Raw genomic sequence first — 13,210 nt, 5'->3', positions numbered from 1 at the left:
ACTCTATTACAAGTTAGTTAAGATGTTACGAAATTTTTTTTTTATTGAAGTTGAATATTATATGTTGTCGTGTATTTTAATGAATATGCTTGCAAAATATAATTAGTGTTGGATCTACGTGCATTTTTCATCCGTTGGTTCCATTGTTCCTACCGAGGATTATGATCAGAGGAGACCGTGTGCATGTCGATGGACCTCTAGCAAGGCACTGCCCATTTCCACGTATCGCAGGCGTTTAGATAGACTGACCCCTGACATGGTGTGCTGGATTCCATACGGTGATCACCGTTCATTTAGAGAATTTGAGGTTATCTCATTATTTTTTGGCCATCTCAGATGAGGCCCCTTGACGGTCATCCATCGACCGAAAAGGGTTGTACGACAGTTTGGCTACATTTAGACTATTCCGCCACATCCTGCTATGTCTTCACTCTCTATTGAAGAAATTGATGATAGATAGATGCAGTTTGGTGAGTACATTGCACCTGTAGGGCAATTATGTGCAGTGCCTAGCCACTGTTTGCCAAATTACATGGATTGGTTTTACATGATCTCGCACCCATTCATGAGTCCGGCACAGCCAGAGAATCCTCCTAGAGTTCCACCGGTTCAACAATATGAGGAATTTGTTGAACCATATATGTATCAGCAATTGATGACGACAACATCACCTAATGAGGCAGACGTTGATGTGTATCATGTTCGACATGCAGTGGTAATATTTGTTTTTGGTATTTGTGTTTGTTGCTTTCTTTAGTATTTTATTACTAACAATTGTTATGTTTGTTTTTTTTTACTTGCTAAAATGACTTTGTAGCAATTGGTGATAAGTTAGAGAGGCTACTAAATCTGAGAATCTTGACCGAAGGAACAAAAACCTATACTGTTGTTGAGAATATGTGGGCATCACAAGAAGTTACATTGGCCAATCAACTGTAGGTCACAGATCGAGGCGGAGGCGGGGTACAGACTGTCATCGAAGTTTTTTTTTTTATTTTTGCCTTGTATATATCATTTATAATTTTTTGGATAATTTATTTATTTGGTATATTTATTTTTGGACAGTGACATTGGGTTATTTATTTGGAATATTTTTAATTTTGTGGATAATTTATTTATTTGGATCATTTGGTTAATTTTTAATTTTAATGATTATGTGATAATTTTTTGTGATTCGTTTATCGTTAATGTTGCATTAAGAAATAAATTAATTCGTGCAACAAAAATAAATTAGCATGTATGATACATCGTTGTTAAACTTGACAACACACTGTGAAATGTATGCGTATTTTTAAAAGTAATACATGTCTGATGCAACATAAAGCCTGACACGACATTGTTGTACTTGACAACACAAACACAAATCTGCGCGCGTGTTTATTTAAAAAAAAAATTCAAGCAGTCTTAGTGAACACCATCTATATATATCACACCAACACTCTCAAAAATCACACATTCTCTCCCAAACCAACTTGACAAACCAAATTTTACAACAAACTATGGTATTTTGGGGAGGAACAAGCAGTCAGGCAATAGTGAACTCCAAATTAGCTTTTATTTTTAAGAATGGATCGATTATTCACAATGAAACTGGTGTTTATTTCCAAAGTTCCACTCTAATACCCATTCAAGTACCTAACGATTGTGGTTTTCAAACGCTAAAAAGCAGAATGCACCATACCCTTCAGCTAACCGACGATCAATATTTTGATGAAATTTACTACCGGCGGCCATGCACAGATGCAGGTAACCAATTTCGCTTTCCATCTATGCAATTGAAAAATGATGATGATAATGTTAACACAATGTTAAAATGTAATCATCAATTCTCGTGTGTTGGCCCGATTGAGTTATTATGCACCATTGGTAAAACACCGGATGATATATTAAACTTACTTCAAGTCACTATGACCCTTACTCATGATGCCCTGCTATATTACAAAGGGAGGTGAAACATGTCACGCCAACACGACTTTGTCGGTTATCCGTTCACAGGAAAAAATCCAAAAAAAATTGTCATTCCCTCTAGATGTACCATCGATGAATTGAAGGATTTGATCAAGCAAGTTGCATCTCAAGGAATTCCTCTTTATGGTATTCATGAATCACAAACGGTAAGACGATTGTTTTTTCAACAACCAGGTCATTATGAGTATTCAGACAAAGTTATCAAATTTAAAATTATTAAGCTGAAAACTGATGATGACGTGCTAAAGGTCTTAGTACAGTCTAACTACTGAAAATAATTTGGACCAATAGAAATTTTAGTTGTTTTTAGTAAATAGATAATGGAAATGGAAGACGACATGTCTCGGTCGCAACATGATTCAATGCAAAATTAGTATTAGTTAATTGTAGTTTTTCATGCAATTTTTTTTGTTTCAATTATGTTGAAGTTAATGTAATGTTTGAATTCGTGTCCATTAGCGAATGAAACCATATGATTATTATTTTCAAAGCTTTTACTTATTTTCTAACTTTCAAAAATAATGACTGAAAACAAAATTATGAATGTCAACAAAATAATAATTTACACAAACGTCAATGGTAATAACATTTTATGTTCATGGTTCACCTAAATCAACAAATTTGGTTTTTAACCTAGACAAAGTTGTGTAACGCTGCATTCTACCTATGTACGGAGTGGGCCACTACTTTGCCTGAGAATGACATTGTGTACTCCACAACAACGCCACTGGTGGTAAAGGACAATGATTTCATAGCAAAACCTGTTAGATAACGACAAACAAATTGAACGTAAGATACCAAACTACAGTGTCACCAGTTATACTAACATCATAATTATGCAATTACCTGTACAAAATGATTTCCATACACATGACCAATGCATATTATGCGATGCACAGAAGAATCTGGTGGCGGCTGACTTCTAAGAGTAAAAAATGTCATGCTTTGTTGTCGTGAAAGAGAAACAACGATCATGTTGTATCATGAAGCAATGACATATCCCATATACGTAATATTCATCCATTTATCCATGGTAACCTACATGTAAAAGACAACAAATGATGATTACTTAAAGGTTATTTTAAGAAAAAATGACATAACAATGAACTTGCGCACCATAGATAATCCGTCAACAAGTAGGAAACACTTTAATTCCTCAAATCTCTCTATGCCACCAACTAGGTTGATATACTCTTCGGATCAGCTTGTCAATTCTTCATGTATATGGTTGCACATCAATGACCATGATTTTTCACCCATACCCAATAACGTAGCTATTGCTCGATAACCACAATTACCATCCGTTTTGATATCAATAATGTTTTCAATAGAATCCTGGATGCAAGGATGAAATTGATCCAACATTGGAATATTTTGTCTCTGTATTGGGTCCTTAGATGATGATGCACTATGTTTCATTGACGAATTACTATTTTGCACAGAGTGTAACGCATCAACATACTCCAAATAAGACGGATCATGTTTTGTTGACTTTTGTTGTTTGGTTAGCGGTTTTTTTGGAGCACCCTTGGTCTTCACCTTTTCTGGAGGAGGACACATAGAGTTCATATCAGGATAAACAATTTCTCGCAGCTTTGACTTCAAATGTACTTTACCGCAAACATCGAGCTGCTCAAAGCATTTCGATATGGTTTCCATCTCCTCAATTATGGTCACTTGTGTCTCACATAACCCTTGATCTGAAAAACTAAGTCTCTGCCAAAAAAATATGGATTGTCTTGAGTGGTTTGGAGCTAACAACATATTTAAACAACTCACATACACATGGAAGACCATGTGTACTCCTCATGACACATCCACAACGTGAAGGATTTTTGCCTGCATAAGCTACACGCTTATACTCAGCAACAATTTCATTTAAAACGTACCTTGATATCATGCCAAGTAATTTTTTATACAATATTACTTTAAACAAATGCCCAACCACGTGCGTGCTTGTCTTAAAAGATGCTTTAATCTAGGTGTGTTGAAGTGTCATCATATTATTTATTGCTTCCCAAACACTGCATATGTCACCAACAGAGTTTTGTAGGAGTCTCTTTAGTGACCAATGAGCACTCTCAACCCTACAGATGAAATATACAACAACATGTAAACAACCGCATCATTTTCATTTAAGTCAACACTTAAACAAATGAACACAAACAAAAAACAATATTGATACCTATTAGTGGTTGTGTTTCCTAGATGCATCACTTTGTTGGTCCATGCTTTCATCAATCTTTCTTTGTGCGGAATCACCCATGTTTTACACACATAGTTCACAAACATAAGCCATGAAGAGCAAGTCATTTCAAAGTTTTTAAGGCACTCATCAAAAGAACTCTCACATGGACAGTCAACCAAACTCCTCCAAGCCTCCATCACATAATCCCATGCATTCTTTTGAGCAACCAGGGTTTTGCACTTTGTCTTCATATTTTTTTCAATGTGGAACCGACACAACAAGTTCGTAGCATCCGAGAATACAGTTTCCACTGCATTCATCAAAGACAAATCCTTATCGGTGACAATAACCCTGGGGAGTGCATCAACTCTCACGAAAAGACATTGAAACTGTTGTAGAGCCCAAATAACATTATTAAGACGTTCTCCTTCCAAGTAAGCAAAAGTGGCAGGAAATGTCATTCCTGTTGGTGCAACACAAACAATATTAAGCAACGGCAGTTTGTACCTATTTGTTTTATAGGTATTATCGATCAAAAAAACCAAATTACAAGAATTGGTTAACTTTACTGCATCAGGATGACTCCAGAACAAGTCACGTACAACATTATCATCATTCACCCTATGCTAGTGAATATATTGATCTCGATCAAGCAACATCATCAGTTATTGCATTTCGGTGTTACTCCCTCTTATGGAAGAACGGTAAGCATTGTGGAAACAATGTCTTCCAAGATTATTTTGATGATGCCAAAGAATCAAGAGTCAAACAAGTTTCAAGAATCAAGATCAAGATTCAAGTAAAGAATCAAGACTCAAGATTCAAGAATCAAGAGAAGACTCAATCAAGATAAGTATTAAAATAGTTTTTCAAAACATTGAATAGCACAAGAATTTTTCACAAAATCTTTTACCAAAGAGTTTTACTCTCTGGTAATCGATTACCAGAAGACAGTAATCGATTACTAGTAGCCAACATTGTTTTTTTCAAACTGATTTACAAAGCTATAATCGATTACCATAATCATGTAATCAATTACCAATGTTGTAAAACGTTAGATTTCAAATTTCAAGAGTCACAACTAGTGATAAAACATTTTCAAATCATTTTAAACTTGTGTAATCGATTACACAATACTTGTAATCGATTACCAGAGTTTCTAAATGTTTAGATTTTCAAATTTAAACATGAAGAGTCACATATGTTGATGTGTAATCGATTACACTATGATGGTAATCGATTACCAATGACTGATTTCAAAAAATAAATTATCAAAAGTCACAATTCTTAAAGTGACTTGTTTCTAAAGAGTTTTTTCAAAAGTCACAACCTTTAAGTGACTAGTTTTCAAAAAGAGTCACAACTTTTAAAGTGATTAGTTTTTCAAAAGAGTCACAACTTTTAAAGTGACTAGTTCTAAAGAAATTGTAAGAGTCACAAACTTTAACTTGAGTCATCAAATGATTATAAATATGTGACCATGACACAAATTTCAAAGACTGATTCCTTTCATGCATAACAGATTTCTTTCATAGAATTTTGTTTCAATACTTTCTTTTTTAAGAAAAGTTCATTGTCCAAAAACTTGTGTTATTCTTCTTTTTTATTTCCTTCTTTCTCTTGTCAAAAGATTCAAAGGACAAACCGTCTGAGAATTCTTTTGTTTCTTCCCTTCTCCCTCTTGACGAAAGATTTCAAAGGACTAGCCGCCTGAGATATCTTTTTCCCTTTCCCTTTAAACAAAAGATTTCAAAAAACTAACCTCCTAATATATCTTTTGTTTCCCCTTACAAAGATTCAAGGGACTAACTACCTAAGAATTCTTTGTCTTAACACATTAGAGCGTACATCCTTTGTGGTACAAGTAGAGTGTACATCTACTTGGGTTATGATACTGAGAACAAGAGGGAGTACATCTCTTGTGGATCAGTTCAAGTGGAGCGTACATCCACTTGGTTGTTCAAAGAGAACAAGGGAGGGTACATCCCTTGTGGATCTTTGCTTGTAAAGGATTTTACATGATTATTGGAAATCTCAAGAACCGATGGTTGCTTGGGGACTGGATGTAGGCACGAGTTATGGCCAAACCAGTATAAATCTTGTATTTGTTTTCTTCTTCCCTACACTCTTTACTTTTCCGTTGTGTTCTTTTATTTCCGCTTTACTTTTGTCTAATTTATTGTTTTTGTTCTTTACTTCCTCATAACTTAGTAATAAAGCCTAATTGAATCTAGTAATATTAAGAAGGATAAATTTTTAATTAGTCAAGACACGTTCATAATTAATTCAACCCCCCTTCTTAATTATTCTGAGGCCACTCGATCCTACAAGCATGTCTGACATTGTAAATTTGTTTGATTGTTGTATAATTTTTTTCATTGTGCTCCTTCAACGTCAACAGAATTTTTCTTGGCTTCACCATGGACTTTGTCATATCATCAACAACAATCTTCTTATCCTTTGTCAGTCGACCCGCATATGGATGCCCAACGAATGACTTTGCCATTTCGTGATTGTGAATCCCACAAATTAACTTCATCATCCATCATTCTCCTCCTGAAACTGGTTTCGCTAGCAACTTAAACGGGCATCCACATTTTCTACTGTCAGTGCATGTTTTTACCAAATTATGTTTCTTAGGCTTTTACTTCTCACTTCTTTCACAAGCTATCAATAGAAATGAGGCTCTTCCTTGAACACCGATATTGGTGTATGACCTTATTATAACGACAACAAATCCAATGTCATGAGCTAACAATCGAGCCCATTGTAAAATTTCATCATGGCTAGCAAACAACTATAACACAATTCAAATCAGGTTTGACATCAATAAACATCTATGTAATATAATTATTGTACCAACAACAACAAATTACACAAATACCTGAGAAGTATTAAAGGCATCAGAACAATCAACGTGTTCTACTTTAACACCAGCATCTTCCTCATTTTCAACATTCATATCAACTTCTTCAGACATCATACTATCATACATCCACTGATCTTCATGCATCTTAATAAAACATTTTACAAATTTAATTCAATGACAACAAATTATACAATCACCTCATTTGTTATTGACACAAATATAGTTGTTTACAAAAAATATATTTTACTGCACCTTTTAATTAAAATATCATATAAATCTAATAAATACATCATCCAATAAAACACATTATTCAGTTAAACATGTAAATATATAGTCATTGTCATATAAATTTGTTTAATTATTAATCATTAGTATATTAATTTTTAAGCAATGTAATGTTAATTAATTATTAATCGTTAGTATTTCTTTTTTCACCATTCTAATTACTTAATACATTTTTTTATATCACTATCAAAAATAATATCACCAAATCAAATTTTCTGAAATTACTAAAACTAGTACAAAAGAAATTACAAAATTAATAATAATTAAATTAACAATTATAATCTAATAAATAAAACAAAAAAAATTAAATCCGTACAAACCATATGAATTGACAATTCGTATGTATTTCGCGTACCTCTTCTTCTCCGGCAACGAAAACTGACCAAAATTCATCGTATATTCCTGAACAACACACGTACACCATCGGAGACCAAATACGCTTCAAAACCGTCCTTAACGAAAGCAACTTACACTAAGTGACGGAAATTTTGCAAAAAAAAAAGACACTGCAGAAATAAAAAACTCCTCCTGCTATTTATAACCGAAAATACCATAAGGATATTTTCGGCTTTTCGAAAAATTACCGGGTGCCCCAACAAAAATGTTGGGTGCCCCAAGCAATTCCCTATTTTTTTTAGAGGAATCTGGACCTCATATTTCAGCCCAAACAAAACGTAAATTTATTTTGATTAAATTATTTCATACATGTTTGAATTATTTGATAATTTTTTATTATTATTATTTTAGAGAAAAAAGGTTATACATTTACGGTATAAAATTTACAGTCATTTAATCATAACACATCCTGCATGATAAGTTTATTAACTTTTAAAATATATCTTAAAGTAATTCAAATAATAATTTATGGTTAAATAATAATATAAAATTATTTTACATTATCAATACATAAATATTAAATTCATTATTTTAATTGGATTCCTAAATTTATATTTATTTTTTATTTGAGACACTATTCTCATCTCTTGAAACTAATATTCTCACCTTTACAAATTTTGAAAATAGTATTTTGAATTAGATTCTTTAATCAGTATTTCAAAGTTAGATAAAGGATCCAATTGAAAAAACAAGCAAGTTTAAGGATTTAAATGGGAAAAAAAAATCTAATTAAAATTGCCAAATAGTAGAAATCTATGGAATAGTTTAACCATTTTTTTTTGTTACAATTATTGTTTACGTCTTGTCAGAGAGAAAAATACTGGGATCTACCAAAAAAAAAAAGAGATAAACACCGGATCAATAATTCTTTCAGTATTGGTTATGAGAATTCAATACTGCCATAATGACACTAAGTTTTTAGTTCATGAATGGAACTTCAGAAGAATCTGTGCAAACCCTTTCAGTACTCCCCCTCTTCAAGAAGAGGTTTACCTTGGTTTCACTCCCTCATAAGTAAACTATGCAGAACTGAACTGTGTAAGATCACGGGAATTCAACAGTATTGATGTTACAGATGATAATAATTAAAAATCTGTTGTGGGAAAATGTCACAATTCCAACAGTGAAAGTTACTATTAATATCATGAGGTGGGTTTGGTAATCTTTTTTTTGCTTTGGCAAAGGAAACGCTATGTGGAGAAGTGAGAAGCAATGAAGCATATCCAAGGATCGAGGATCAGGTTCAATATTCCTCTTTAGCTCCATTATTTTTTTCCAGTGAACCTAAAATATTCTTTAGTGGAAAGTTAGAACAAATCTTTCCAGATACTAAAACTTATTTAAAAGATTAATTTTTAACAACAAATATTTTTTTTAGGCATATACTTAGGATAGCTTTTCTGATTAATCTTTACTAACAGATATTTAAAGAATAAAATAAAATTATCTATTAATCATGTTACACCATATTCATATATTCATAACGAATCCAATAATTTAGGCCAAGGAAATGAAAAAAAAAATACGTGGATTTACCCTCAAAACAAGCTTGAAGAAGGTGGATTTGGAAGTTGGGACTATATATATGCGGGAGAACATATATGGTTTTTCTTAGTTAGAAATAAGATAAATGATACATATATAAATAAGAAGAAAGTCTAAATCTCACGCACACTCCCTTGTAGTCTTGGACACGGACCACACAAAAAATCAATACTAGTAAATGTAAAGTCTAAATCTCAGACGACCAAGCAAAAATGAAAAAACCTGTCCCAGATAGCACCATGTCCCTATTTCAGATGCACAAGTTTTGGTGCTTAATTCAATAGCCTGTTAAGTATTAACTATATTGAAACCAACATGATAGTTTCTTTTTTCAGTTACGACTCTACTCCAAAGCGACAAATTCATATACCATACGACAAGAAACTCCGGTTGTTTCAGACAAAGATATATGTTGTACCCAAAGAAAAAAGTGTATATTCTCTTATCCTATCTATTGAGTCATGCTTATCCATGACCTGAGAGACTGTGTTGTATATTTAGTAGGGGATACCGAAAATAAAATAGGCCATGATGTGGGGTAACTATAAAGATGAATTATAGTATTTGGAATTTTGGATTTAGATCCTTTCTTTTTCAACGAACTCACAATTTTCCGTGTAAGGGCAGTATGAATTTTGAACTAAAATTTTAAAATTTAGTACAATGAGTAGAATTTGAGTAAGGTAATAACCTAAAAGGCTAAAACCTTGTTTAAAGGAAATGAAACATGTACCACATGAATTAACAATCTAGTAATCATGTTATATATCTTTTAATTATAAAACATTACAAACAAAATGCAGAACTAAATTTAAATCTAGCATAATAAATTGATTGCAAAACATAATGTATAGCTAATGTTTGTAACAAATAAAATAATTTAAATTCAGTGTAATAAACATTTGAAATAACTAATTAATAGTTCGGTACTTATACTTCATAAGATATGACAAAAAATAAACATTGATTAATTATATTTAGTAATTTATAAAGTCAAAATAGCACAAATGGTTTTTATTATATAATTGATTTGGGTAATATTTCTTAATTATAAGTATTTGTGTATTATTATTTAACATACTACAATTAATTATATAAAATTTGTGTAACATTAGTTTTTATTTTAAATCAATTATATTAAAATCTTTCCCAAAAAATACTACTACTTTATTAAATACTCTCTTTATCTCGTAACAAGTGTCATTCTAGGTATTTTACCCAAACAAAAAAAAAAACTAATAAATAAAAAAATATGACTTTTTATTTATAAAATTAATCTCAACATGTTAATTTATAATTTTTACTGTTCATTATTAATTTTATAAGGACCGATATAAATGAAGAAAAAATATTAAATTAAAACAATACTTATTATTTTTTATGCTTAAAATGATACTTATTATAAGACGGAAAGAGTAACACATAAATATGAACAAATCATGCATAAAAAAGTATGAGCAAATCAAATAATAAGGGCCAACTCTGTTTCTCCTTGCTAATATTACATTCTTTACTTAAAATAATAATAATAAGGTATTTGAAATCACACCCATTTTCATAAATCTTAAATTTGTGGGCAAATACCATATTTAGGCTTAGAGCCATTTAGTCAATATTTTCCTCCCCAGTTCCCATCATATACACATTTTTTGTAGACACATTAAATTTTAATTATTCAAGAGTCATTCATATTAATACTTAAAGGAAAAATGTAGTAATATAGAATTTGAATAATTTGCACAGCATCAAATGTTCAAATCCATCCCAATACTTTCATTATAAAAAATAAATGAGGAAAACATGGGTAATATATATTAAATTATTTTGGGAGCGTACGTATTTTAGGTATAACTTGCATTTGAAAGTCCACTGCCCTACGCGATGAAAGTTTCATACGTTCTGAACGCATATTGTAACTTTTTATTATTAACTATAACATGACATAATCGTGTTATTAATAAAAAAAATCTAGATCGATTATTCAAATTTGTAATATTTTATGTCGCAACTAAGTTGGTGTGTAATAACAGGAATTTATTTAGTATAGTCCATGCATAAAAAAACTGTAGCCTGTAGGAACACATATCAAATCAAGCAACTGCATGCTCCCCTTGTTTGATGCTTTAGGAATCCCAGGTTCACAATAGTCAATTCTCAAGTCCGAATATTATCTTTGCTGCCATGTTAGCTTCCTTCATTTCCAATTATCAAACTCGAATATGGCCACCGAACATAAGCCTTCGAATTGTTCCTCTTTGCAACATTATCCTCGAAATCTGCTTTATATGTAGAGAGATGCTTTATGGTACCCACGTCACCACTTGAAAAGGAATTTTTACATTTATACGATACGGGTATAATCAAGACCTTCGAGCCTTCCATCAAAAGTGTAATCATGGAGAAAACTATTCAATACTAGAAAAAACTCAAGTATGATCGATTAGAGATAATATTAAAATAAAATATATAAATGAGAAATAATTTATTAGTTAATTTTGTAATATTAAATTAGATTCAAATTCGAATAATAAAATCATATCATAATTTATTTCAAAATCATTAATAAATACTCATTACAAAAAAAAAAATGAATTTGCGACACTGCATTAACGACGGTTCTAGAAAACTGTCATCTATAAAAATGTGGTGATATTTTTATAAATAATCGTAATTTTACAAAGATGATTATTGCAAAATCGTCTTTGATCTTAGATATTCAAAATCGATTTTAAGAAAGAATCGTCGTAGGTCTTCTATTTTCATTTACACTCGGGTCCGTTCCTCTTCACATACCAAGGTCGCACCCCTTCCTCTCCTCTCAAGAAATTTCTCCAAAAGATTAAACTATAACTTATTTTCATCATTTTGATTAATAATTATGTTATTGTAGTTGATGTTTGTTATTTCATTTTATACTATTTTGCACGGTTGACATGCACCAGAAAGTGTATTATATCCATGTATCCGCAAGCATATATTGGTAAGTTTGATTGTGAGTGGGTTATAAATTAGTTTATGAGCTATTCACAGAAGGTGTGATTTCTCGTTAGAAGGTGGTATTACATTTTTTTGAAATATTTTAGCTTTTGTGAGCTTCATACCTCTGGCAATTAGATCTAATTTTTGTTTTCTCCTTTTGAAATGTTCATTGTCAAAAAGAAAGAAAAAGTGGGATGACGAAAACCAAGAGGGAATTGCCTAAGGCTGTAAAACAACTTGCTGACTTTGATCAGGTTCATTGGAAATTTTATTCATTCTTGCATATGCTAGAATGGTAGAACCGTAAATTACATATGATATACTCAACACTTCAACATTTGGTTTAGTAGGCATGGCATATTATAGGGGCAAGCTGTTAACATGTTCTCTTTTTGTTATTGCATTTTCCTATCTTGTCTCTAGTTGACACATTGATTGGTACTGTGTTTGAGACATGATAAAGAAACTTATCCTTTCATATTCCATCTTGCTTTTTCTGCTATATTTTCTTAACATTCTTTCTGCTCTATTTTCTGCCACCTTAAATTCTTGGATTATTGATCATTCTTGTCATCTTTAATACACAATTATCTTGAGTCATTGTGATCTTTCAATTTATTTAACCTTTGAATCTCATGCTTTCTTTAACCATTTATTTATGTGTTTGAATACCCTTTGTTAGCTTATTTCTTCACTTAATGATTGAGTACAACATCATTTGTTGTTACCAGACATGGCCTACAGAGGCTAAAATTGCTAAGGCTGATGAAGATCAAAAGAAAAAGAAGATAAAAAAAAAGAGAAGTCTTCCTCATGGCACTTCAAAATCAGGTTTGAATTTTTTTTATTCATTTATTTTTAAATGATTTTTGTTTATCTTCTACTTTTTAATATTTATATATTTTTTGGGCTTACCAAATGTCCAGTTCCAGTATAGAAATAATATATTTCTAGCTCTTAAGTTATTCACGGATATTGAT

Source organism: Glycine max, chromosome 10 (assembly GCF_000004515.6).
Source record: "Glycine max cultivar Williams 82 chromosome 10, Glycine_max_v4.0, whole genome shotgun sequence".
Taxonomy (NCBI): domain Eukaryota; kingdom Viridiplantae; phylum Streptophyta; class Magnoliopsida; order Fabales; family Fabaceae; genus Glycine; species Glycine max.
This window is presented reverse-complemented; position numbering follows the sequence as displayed.